Consider the following 11431-nt stretch of genomic DNA (forward strand, 5'->3'; position numbering starts at 1 on the left):
GACTTTCAGGTTGTCTGATGTTATCATTTTGATCAGCTTTTAATGATTTATTAGCCTGTGTTTTTTAATGCTGTGGATCCCATTTTTAAAATATTGTGCAGGGTTATAATGAAGTCTGAACTTGGCTACTTTTAGCAGGGTCTCCTGGATTTGCAATTTCTGTTAATGCTTTGCTAGTCTTTTGTACACACCTGAGTAAGAGAAATTATAACGGGAGGCACATAAACCAGTCCAGTTCTCCTGTTCACCTTGTCTTGCAGCACAAGCATAAAGGAATGCTCACTGATGAGAGGAAACATGCTTGAAAAGAGTTTGGGAAACACTTTTCATGACAGATAAGCGGTGTGGAGCATTTTCAGTCCTGGGAAATCATTAAGGCAAACAGTGTGGCAGGACTCAACGTCCTAGAGACCAATAGCAGCAGAATAATGTAACATTTGTAGCTGCAGCAGGCAAACCAAGTGCACAGAGAATGCCAATACACAATGGGCACAACTGTTGTGAAGGACGTCCTTGAGTAGTTTAGGATGGTTAATTTAGGTTTTGTACCTGTAAATGGTAATTGGCAAGAAATCAAAAGCAAAAATTATTTGTTTGACATGAGGAGCTGAAAAGGACCACTTGCTTCAGCTACTTTTTGCCCTCCATTTCCTATTTCCAGCTGCAGATACTTGCTGTGCTAGACTGCCATCCCAGAAGCTTGAGGGACAAGAACTGGAAGGAATAAGACACTTTTTTGGGAAGGGGTGGGGGGAAGGGATAATGTAGAGAAAATATAATCAACTAACAAATTTCATTTCCTTTTTTGTTTACTCTGAAAATAGCTTTCAATGGATTTTGTGGAGAGGGGCTAGGGAGGAAGAGAGATGGTTCTCTGCTGGTCTTCTCCAGCACTATTTGGAATGTTAAATTGCTCTCTGGTGTGAGCAGAACTGGATCCAAGCCTGAAGACGTAGCAGAGATGGCTGAGAATAAAGAAGGTTGATTATCCTTTAATCCATAAGACTGACTGAGTTAACATTTTGCTCTTAGTGCTCTCAGTTCCCCTGAAAAATTGTATCTCTGAATCTCTGTGTAGGCCTTGCTATAGAGAAATGGAACAGCAGTGCAATGTGAACACAATGTAGCAGGAGAGGGAAGGAAGTTACCTGTCTTCTGTTTGAAGATGAAACTGCTAAACGAACAGATGGAAAATTTGTTTTGTGGTAGGTTCAGCTATCTCCAAATACAAAATATTCGGAAAAATTAGAAGAAAGGCCTTGGGCTCCTATTTGAATAAGGCTGCTCCGGGTACTGATCCCTACAGTGCCACCAGAGGGTTTCTAAAGGCACCTGACTTACGAAGGGGTTCCACATCTGTGTGTCTCCTTAAAGTCTGCTTTCACAAATTAGGATGAACAAGTGTTGCAGGGGCTTTTGTGGGTTTGTATTTGGTTTTGGGTTTTTTTCTTGTTTTTTAGTTGGTTTTGGGCGTTGTTTTTTTCTGGGTGTTCACTCTTTTTTTTTTGGGGGGGGGGGTTGGTTGGCTTGGGTTTTTTTGTTTAGGCTTTTTGTTTGTTTGTTTGTTTTAAATCTTCCTGCTTTACAAAACACACTGTCTGGAACTTTAAGCAGTATATTTTGCTGCTTCTGATGGGATCTTTGTTGCTGTCACTGGAAGCTGTTTATGGACTTCTGTCACCTGTCCCTGGCATTTTTGTCTCCATTGTGTTTGTAACAACTTTAGAAGTTGTGCTTAAGTCTGAGAATAAAACTTCATAGGTTTTCTGCTTTATGCTGCAATATTTCAGGAGTAAACATAATGTGAATGCTTAGGAAATTGGGTAAATTAATTTATTTTAAAATTCAGAGGGGACCCCGGCCTTGATGCTGCAGTGTAATTCAGCCCTGCAGAGCTCCTGGCAGCACCAGGACCTGTGCTTTTGTAAAACCTCTCTGTCGTTATTGGGAAGGTGTCTTCAAAAAATCTCAACATAGATTGGATAGCTCTTTAAAATAATTGGTTGAAAATTAATTTCTGTGGCTCGGTGGAATTATATTAATTACGGAGAACTCATTAGGTGCTAATGTAAATATTAGAACCTCTTCTGTAACATTCACTGTAATTTAATGCTAATTCACAGAACCATTATTAAACTGTTAATAGCCAGGGCTGGAATCCATTCAAGTACATAACATCTCATGCAATCAGTAAAGCACTGCATTTGGGGAGCCACATGTGTTACAGTCCACACACATGCTTTTGAACACACAGTCACGGGCTGTTCACAGCCTTCCCATACAAGTTAGAGAAGGCTCAGAGTAAACTGTCAGGGATTTCTAGGCATATTGGCTACTCTGGCCTCGCCAGTCCTCACAACCACAATGAATGCTGGTTCTGTGGCTAAATTACTGCATAACTTTGTATCTCACGTAATCTGTTTGGAAGCTCAGATGATTACATCTCCTACATAATTTTAAAACTTATCATGCCAGAGAAGGCAGTTTCCCAATCTTGTGTTTATTTTGTATCCATGCAGTTGTGGGTCCTTTCCAACTCAGGATATTCTATGATTCTACTTTAGATTTCCTTGGCATAGGGGTTGCTAATAGTGAGTTGTTTCTGTTCACATACACAGCTTGTAGTCATCTGATTCAGCTTGTAGTCATTTGATAACACCAGTGCAGGAGGGGATGACCTAGTTGTTTTTCATGAAATATTCACATCTGCTATTTTCTTAGTCAAGGGGGGCAAAAAGGTAGAAATGAAGTCAGTTTGAAATAACTGAGTGAGAGCCAATGAATTCCAGGCTTTGGAAAATGCTTCATTTTAATACAAAGATTTATATTCTGAAGTGACAAAAGCCACAACCCAAAATAAGTGCTGACATGAGATCTGGCTAGAATTTAGGTGCCTAAAACTGCTGTCCAGAAGAAGTCTAGGTAGCTGGTGTCAAGTCTCTGGAAGGCACTTAAAAGAGGAGAATCTTGGCTACCTGGAACTGTGCTGGTCCCTTGGCAGGCATAGGGGCTGCACCCAAGTCTGCCCAGGGTGTGGGAGCTGGGGGCTTGTCCCCATCACTGCCCTGCAGAACTCAGGGGTGTGAGTTCAGCAACCCTCTGTGCTGGTGGAGGGGGCACACTCAGCCTCCCTGAGGCTCCTGCTTCTACAATTTGCTGATGCATGTGTTTCCTATTTTTTATGCTTGGCTGAGGGAAACAGAGGGACCTGGATTCGCCTGCCTCACCTACCTGAGAGGGAGGATTAACATCCCTGGTGTGCCATGCAGTGCTGAAAACACCACACTCCTGGCAGTTTGGGCTGGAGGCATGCCCATATCCTCTTACTCCGAAGAATTTGGGGATTAGTGGTCTAAATGTGTCAGAAATGTGGGTTCAGGCATCATTTCAGGGTAATTTATATATTCTCTGAAATGACTTTTCATTAAAATTCTTGCCCCCATCCCCACAGACCCAGAGTTCTGAAGCTCGATCCCCCATCCCAGAGGAGCACAGTGTTGCACTCAAGGAGAGGAACCTCCTTGGCAGCTGCTGTTTGGCAATGAGCAAGGAAAGGGCCTCCCTTCCACCTTCCAGAGACAGCTGGGCTACGGGTTCCCAATGCAGAGAGGTTTTTTTTCCTTCCTCAATGTGGGTGTTGGAAGAATAAATGTTGAGTTTCAAACCAGCTCTTAGAATTTTCCTTTTCAACAAGCTGAAGACAGTGAATATCAAACATGCCAATGCCAGGCAGCCCTTGACTGGAATGTGGTGAGCTGGGCTGGAGGCTGCCAGCATGCTGTCCCTGCCCAGGCAGTGTACCAGGAGTGTAGGTCTGTCTCTCAGGATCACGATGATTTTTTTTCTGTGGTCAGATACCTAAAAGCTTGCTGAGGCACAGTCTAACTCCTAGAGACTTGAACTGAGAGTTTTTCTGCTTTAATGGGCTATATTGCCCTCAGCACTTTTCTCCCTTTTAGAAACAAAGTCACAGTAGCAGCCTTGCTGGTTTAATAAACATAGAATTAAAAGAACAGCATTTTTAGATCATTTTTAAAAGTCTTATTTCATTAGATGATCAGTTAGAAATAACTTCACATACCATCTTTAACAGCACCATCTGGTGGCTCTCAGGTAATGTTGACATTAACCATGGCTACAGTTGTTTCTTACAATATTCCAGAGTGTGAAATATTTGGTCTGTTTTATTATGAATGCCAAAGGAGGCATGTGGATTCTGTATGGGAAATATGGGAAAACCCCACAGACTTGACAAAAGCATGTTGCTGAAGTGTGGGGGATAAACCAGGGCAGAACTCAAGGGTTGTATGTGCATAAATATTTGAGTACTAGAAGAGGGATATTTTCCCATTCCTGTAATATGTTTAAAGATACCTACTTACCATACAAAATCTATTATTAAAGTTTATTTTATACTTGCTTCTAATCTCCTTACATGTATGTGGAGTCAGGAGAGATCAGCGGAGTCACTGATTGGAAGACCAGGCTGCTGAATAGCATGGGGAATTTAAAATATATTGAGGGCTTAGGAGTGTGAACTTTCATTCTGATTTATTCAGTCTCAGCAAACAGAGAGGGTGGATATCACGGCAGTGAACAAGGAGGATGATCCACACTCAGCCAAGGAAGCCTTAAAACACAACCAAAGGCAGAATTTCTTTCTGGAGCGAGCCTTTGTGTAGTACGAGGTATTGAAGAACAGTTTCTGGAGCTGGTGCATCATGGCCACAGAGATGCCACTAGAATTCCTCCACAGGAATTTCCAAGTGGGCAAAGCATCCTGCTGGTCCTTCCCTCCCCCAGCTGGTATTCAACATGTCAGTGTTCAGTGTGCTACTTTTCATTAGTGATGTATGAGTGGCATTAAGTGTAAGGCCACACGGATTTAGAGCTTTGTTCTCACTGTAATAACAGCTGATGATTCCACGTGGAGCTCCTGCTTATGTTTTGGTCTCTGTGCTATCTAGAAAATCCAATTCCCTCAGTGTTAGGTGATCCCTCTGGCTAAGTATGTTGTCAGCAATTATGACTGTGTGCAACAAGCCTTGGCATCAGCAGCTTAGCACTGGCTTCACTGATTAGAAGCAGAACTCGTGGCTGGCCGTTTGTAAAGCAGTTGCTTGCGACTTCCAGGACAGAACCCTTTCCAGAGCAGAGCTTTCTATACCTTCCCTGTGCTCTGTCCTCTGCTTGGGAACATGAAATAAAGATGACCTGGAAAATACAAAGCTCAAATGTTTGCAACTGCTGTTTTTTATTTCTAAGAAATATAGATTATTTAAAAGAGCAATCTATTTGGAATTTGTATGGAGAAAGACAAAATTAAATGACCTCAGGAAGTGGTTTGGCATAGCAGGTAGCAAGGTGCTGTCTCAAAAGCTGTGTTCTCTGTGGTTAATAAGGGCTAACAGGCATGATTGGCCATGTCACTGTTATCTCCTCTCTGCCTATTCCTGTCCTCCGTTTGTTATCTGAGCTGTGCTCTCCTCAAAGTGGGGTTTTTTTTAAAGCCATCTGCAGATATTTAAGCTTTGCAGTACCCTTTTTTTTCAGTCTTTTCCTTATTTCATGTGGCCTCATCTTGTGGTGAGCATAATGAACTTTGTCCTCAGCAGATGCATGTCCCCCCACGTCTGATGATTGCAGTGGAGTGTCATGTATCCACAGTGACCTGGAAGGCAGCCTGGTCTGGCAGAACCGGGGGATGTAGCAAATGTTTTCTCCCCAGAAACGGAATCTATTTTGTGTATTTCCAGTCTGGCAGAACCTGGGGATGTAGCAAATGTTTTCTCCCCAGAAACGGGATCTATTTTGTGTATTTCCACTGAGCTTTCTGCTTCGTCTCTGGAATGAAGGAGAAATAGCAAGTGATGAAAACAGTGATGAAAATGATGATGAGGATTTATGCGTATAGTAATCATCTGCAGATATTAAAGCTTTGCAGTACCCATTTTCAGAGAGATTCAGATGAGTCGGTGAGATCTGACGACTTGCTCAAGGTCACAAAGCAAGTTTGTGGCAGAGACAGAAATAGAAATTGCATCTTAAGAGTCAGTACAGTATCATATTCCTGGGCTTCTTCTTGTACAGACTCTGGTTGTTACAAACACTGTTATGCTGTATGATGTGGCAAGGCCACAGTCTATGAAGGAAGGGGGGGCACACCCAAAAGTGAGCTTAGCAGTGCATGCTGGGCTTAAAAACTCACTTTTGCATCTTCAAAATTGCCTGAACTACGTTAGCTTCAGTAAAATAAACACAATACAAAAGTTACAAAAATGGTGATAAAAGTATCTTTCGTGTTTTATGTGTTTATGAAGCAATTGTCAAATGCTTGCCCCAGGCACCCCCAATATATCCACCCTCCCTAACTGGTCATGGGTAGGATGTGTGTGCAGAGCTGAGCTTGCTTTGATCACAGGAATCAGGATGTTGTTTGCCCTGTACAGTTTAAGGGAGCCACTATCTGTGGTGTCAGCATTTGGAGCTGCTGTGTGAAAACTCTTCTCACTTCTGGCCCTCTCGTAGTGGCATAAGTTCTACTTTTCTAACCAAAAATGGTACCTCTGACTTAGTGCCCAATAGTGCCCAAACCTGCTTCAAAATGTCAGTCCAAGAGCAGAAATAGTATCATTAGTTCCAGGATCCTGCAGGAGAAGCAGAAGCCAATCTGTCTCAACCATGCTCCACTTGAAGAGGTGTGTGGAAATGGGGAAACAGCTCGTGCCAGCTTGTTAAAAAGGAAGCTGGAAGTTACAGATGGCACGGACGTGATACTGGAGGCAGAGAACAAATGTTTCCCACCTAGTGAGAAACACTTCAGAAAGGGCAGAAAGGAAGCGTCATCGCTTAATAGCAGCATGGTGGTTACTGTTGAAAGCAAGAGAGAGTCCTCTAAAAGCTTAAAGCTTTATCTAAATGAGGAAAATACAAAGGATTATAAAAAATGACAGGTTAAAGGTAGCAATGCGACAAGGCAGACTCAAAAAAAAAAAAAGAGAGAGAGAGAAGCATTTGCAAAAAGCGTCAAAAATAGTAAAAAATAAATCTTCAAAACCATCGGCATCAGGGAGCCTGTCAGAAAAGTCTCTAGGGCTGGTAGATGCTCAGAAATGACAAACGAATTCTTTGCATCTGTTGCTCATTGTGAAGAAATGGCAGTTCCCTGTGCTGGAAAACTTCTTTAAGAAGAATTCATCAGAAAATCTCTTTTAAATTGAAGAGTTGGTGGAGGAATTTATGACTAGAAGAAGTTGCCAAGTAATTTGTTATTAACCCAAGCTTTCTGTTGGAATTCAAGAATGACATAGCAAGAATAACTGTGGTGTTGCATAAAAGCACTCCGGTGCTTGAGGACTGAAAGATGGCAAATGTGATATGGCTTTCTAGAAATGTGATAAGGGAAACCACAGGCTGATGGGCCTGAGATATGCACAAGAGGAAATTGCTATGTAGTGGTATATTGAGAATAGAATTACAGGATACAGGGATAAACTTCTTGCAGAGACAGGAGTCAGCCTGGCTTTTGTAAGAAGTCAGGCTGTGCAAAATGTTGGAGCTTTTCTAATGATTTAGCAAACGCGTCTGTTGTGAGACCCATGATGGTCAGCAGATGCATAAATGATTTGGGAAGAGTTGAATACTTGATGTTATTCATTACTGTCCTGAATAACTTTGAATTATTGATGATGACTGAAGAATTTTATAAGAACCAAGTGAACCTGAGTGACTAGGCAGTGAAATACAGAATGACTGTGTAGATAAATACAGTAAAACATTGCTTTATATATGGGGAGGAGAGAGTCAGAATGAGGGAGAATTGGTTGGGCTCTGAGCTGGTTCTTGAGCAAGAACTTGGACTGTGAGAGAAATGCCATCTCAGTGCTCAGGAATGGTCCAACAGGTATCTCAAATATTAGAGCTGTTAGGACAATAAGAGAGAGCAACTTGGGGAGGCATTATTTGCTTTATATGCTACTATTAATGCACAAAACTTCTGCATTCTGAATACTGTATGCAGTTATGGTTCCTTTAGTTCCAACCCAGTTCCAAATATGCTAAAACTGGATGAAGCAGTGAGAAGACAGCAAGGCTTTTTGAAATCTTGGAATGGACTCTGTAAAAGGAGTGAGCAGTGAGGCTTAGGTCCTTCAGCATGGAAGGGAGATTCCTGAAGAAAGTAATAATTAAAGGGCTGTCAAGTCATGTGGCATGGAGAAAGTAGGTAGAGTTTGATGTCTCTAACTCAGAATAAGAACTGGGGGGTATGAAATGAAGCTGTCAGGAGGCAGGTTCAGGGTAAGTGTCGCTGTTTGTGTGACCCATTCTTCTGTGCCTTCCTAGTTCCCTGGCTCTGGCAACTGCTAGAGGCAGCACAGGGGACTGTGTGGGCCTTTCTGTCTCCTGCTGTGGTTGCCTTATGTTTGAGGAAGGCTTCTTTTGGGAAACCACTGCTGCAGCTGTTCACAGCAGAACTGGCCACCCATTGGGATCTCAGCTTATCTTCTTCAGTGCTAATTCAGGGTCAGAAGTCAGGCAGTTGTGAGTTGACAGCTGCTTATCCTGACCAAGCAACTAGTGTTAAGATTCCTGCAGTAAATTTGCTTGTCATTAGTTCAAAGCCACTCCATGTGTGTGGGACAGTGGGGAAGGTCTGCAGAGCATCTCCATAGCTGGACCCCAGCCCCCAAGGCAGGGATCCAGACTGCTGCTGCCGTCTCCTCTCACTGGGGCACAGGAATACAGAGGCAGGAAATTGTAGCCCCAGGCAATGAAACGGGAATGTTGTGTTTGGGTTTGCAGTGATGGGGTTTTGGTTTCAGCAGTATTGTGAAAATCAAAATGTTGTGCGTAATTCTAAAAGACTACAGAAACCAAAAGATAAAAGTGAGAGTGTCCCACATGCTTCTACAATATTAAAACAACTCAACTGAAGCTGGGTCAGTGCCAGCCTTTTGATAAAGGCTATGCTTTTGCATTCCAAGCAACAAAGGACTAAATGACAAAGAACATACTGACCCTTTATATGCAACTGTAGAGAGGAAGAGAAATCTCAGAAAGTATTGAAATTTTTCTTTGAAGAGTCTTTTCATGTTACTTTCAGCAATGAGAGGTAAGAGCGTGGTATGGATAGAGACCAAAGAGGGTAAGGGAGTAGTTGAGACTACGTGTCCACACGTGGAAGTTGCCAGGAATGGCATGTTTGTCTGAAGGGAGTGGTGTTCCTTATAAAAAACGATTTAGGGAAGAGTGTTTTGTGGGATCGGTAAGTTTCATTTATACTGAAAAACCTCACAAGTATTGCATTCCTGAGTGCCTGACTCTCACAGCTAATTTATGCACATGTGGGTAGGTTGGTATTTAGGAGATGTGGATGTACTGTTGGACTTCCATCTTGATATCCTTCAGTACCTTGCTGGTCTTCCCTTTACCTAAAGATCCTCAGGTAAGGTGGAATGGGTGGTCTCTGGTCAAGACACAAGACTGATCTTACACCTTACAAAGTGGCACCTGAGAAATGTAATAGTCATGCAGAATTAAGGTTTCCACAGTTACAGTACCAAGTAGTTGCACGTGTTGCCATATCAATATGACACCAATTGAATTATTTACCACCAGGAGATGGGCACCTGACCATTTGGGTCAAAGCAGCTTTATCAAGTACTTAAATCAGTTGGAAATATGTAGTGTTGGTTCTCATGGCCCCCAGGCATCTAAGAAGTCATCCCCAGTCGTATGCAGCAAACTGGCTTCCCAGGACAGAATGTAAAACATGGCACAGCCCTGGGGAGCAAAGATGCTCCGTGAAGCAGTGAGTTTATCCTCTCCCCCACGTGCACAATAGGAGGGAAGACATGGAATGTAAAGGAAAGAAGCCCCAATAGCCACTGCAATATCTGCAGATCCTTCAGAGCAGGAGAGTCAGTTCCCTAAAAGAGGGGAAGAATGAATGACCTTGCTGGCGATTTACAGAATCTTTCAACACAAACTGGAGGTTTAAGGCCAAATGTCTCTTCCCAATCCCTCATACTGGTTTCATGTAGGTAAAGAAGATTCTTATTCTTTACCTGGGTTGGGATTACTGAGTTCAAAAGATTAGTGTGCTTGCCATGTGTCTGATCTCTGGAACTGCTGGGACACCTAACAAGGTACTCCTTGCTAGCTGTAAGGGGACATGAAAATAAGAAACACTAGAAATGTTGATTATTAGACCCAGAAAGATCAGATACAGATATGAACTGAATGCTAAAACACTGGCATAGAGCATACATGGCATGAATCATCCCAATTAAAGGGAGGATATTACTTAGCCATATGAAAAAATTATGCCCTGACATTAAAAGCTACTAGTTTGTTTTACTTTTTTCTGGCACTTTATTATTTCTGAAGCTTTAAAGAACTCCAGCCTCATAACTCCCATGATGAGTGTTCATAATTAGAACATTAAGAATGTCTTCTGATTGTTTTGAGTTAGCTAATAACTTGATATGCTAAATAAATCAGGCAGTTCCCAATCCAAATGTAGCGTCTGGCTTTGGAAATACAGTGTGCTCCCTTCTCTGCTGTGTGAAATGGGTCTGAACAGCTGGAACAAATGTTCTTGTCACTAAATTATAAATTACAGCTGTCGAGAATAAAACATTTAGTTCCAGCACTCAAGAAATAGATTTTTAAGAAGTCTTCCCATTTATCAGTTTAGCCATTGATTATGTGTGTAAGGTCATTGAATCAGAGCGGTAATGAATGGAATTCTTGATTGCTCAAATACCAGACTAAATGTACCCATAGTTTTACATCCAGGAACTTGATAATACTTAAGAATGCCTCAGAGCATTTCAGGAACTAATGCTGTATGTAAGCACTTATGCACCGCCTTTCTGATCAGCAGTAACATGTTTGCCGAGCGGGGGAGGAAGATAAATTTGCTTCCATGAGCTCCCTACTTGTCAGGTTTTCAGTCTGTCAAGTGCTGCATAGTGGCAGATTAATTTCCCAAAGGTTGAGATTGCTTTGATGGCTGTGGAGTGGCAGGAGATCAGGATTAGGGTCCTGATCTAGCAATAACCATTTAACTGACAGCCTTCTTTTCCTTAGTGCAAGAGGCAGGAGGAGGAAGATTGCCATACCTGTTCCAAAATAGATACATCACAGCCTGCCACTGTTCCTCAGGCTTGTCTGCAGATGAAACCTGAAATTATCATGTAGGTTTGACCCAGGTTTGGTTTAGGTTTTTGGTTTTGTATTTGTTTTTTGTTTGTTTGTTTGTTTGTTTTGTTTTTAACATGATGGTCCTCCTGCCTGGTATTTGAACAGTTTCATTTTCCACTCATGCTGATAGCTTCAGTCTTCGCCAGCGTAGAGAGAGCTTCAACTTTTCAAGTTTTGTACCCTTGTTTTCACAAATCTCTTCTAATTATAGTTGTTTTGAGCA

Source organism: Neopelma chrysocephalum, unplaced genomic scaffold, assembly GCF_003984885.1.
Source record: "Neopelma chrysocephalum unplaced genomic scaffold, ASM398488v2 Primary Assembly neopelma1_97401, whole genome shotgun sequence".
Lineage (NCBI taxonomy): Eukaryota > Metazoa > Chordata > Aves > Passeriformes > Pipridae > Neopelma > Neopelma chrysocephalum.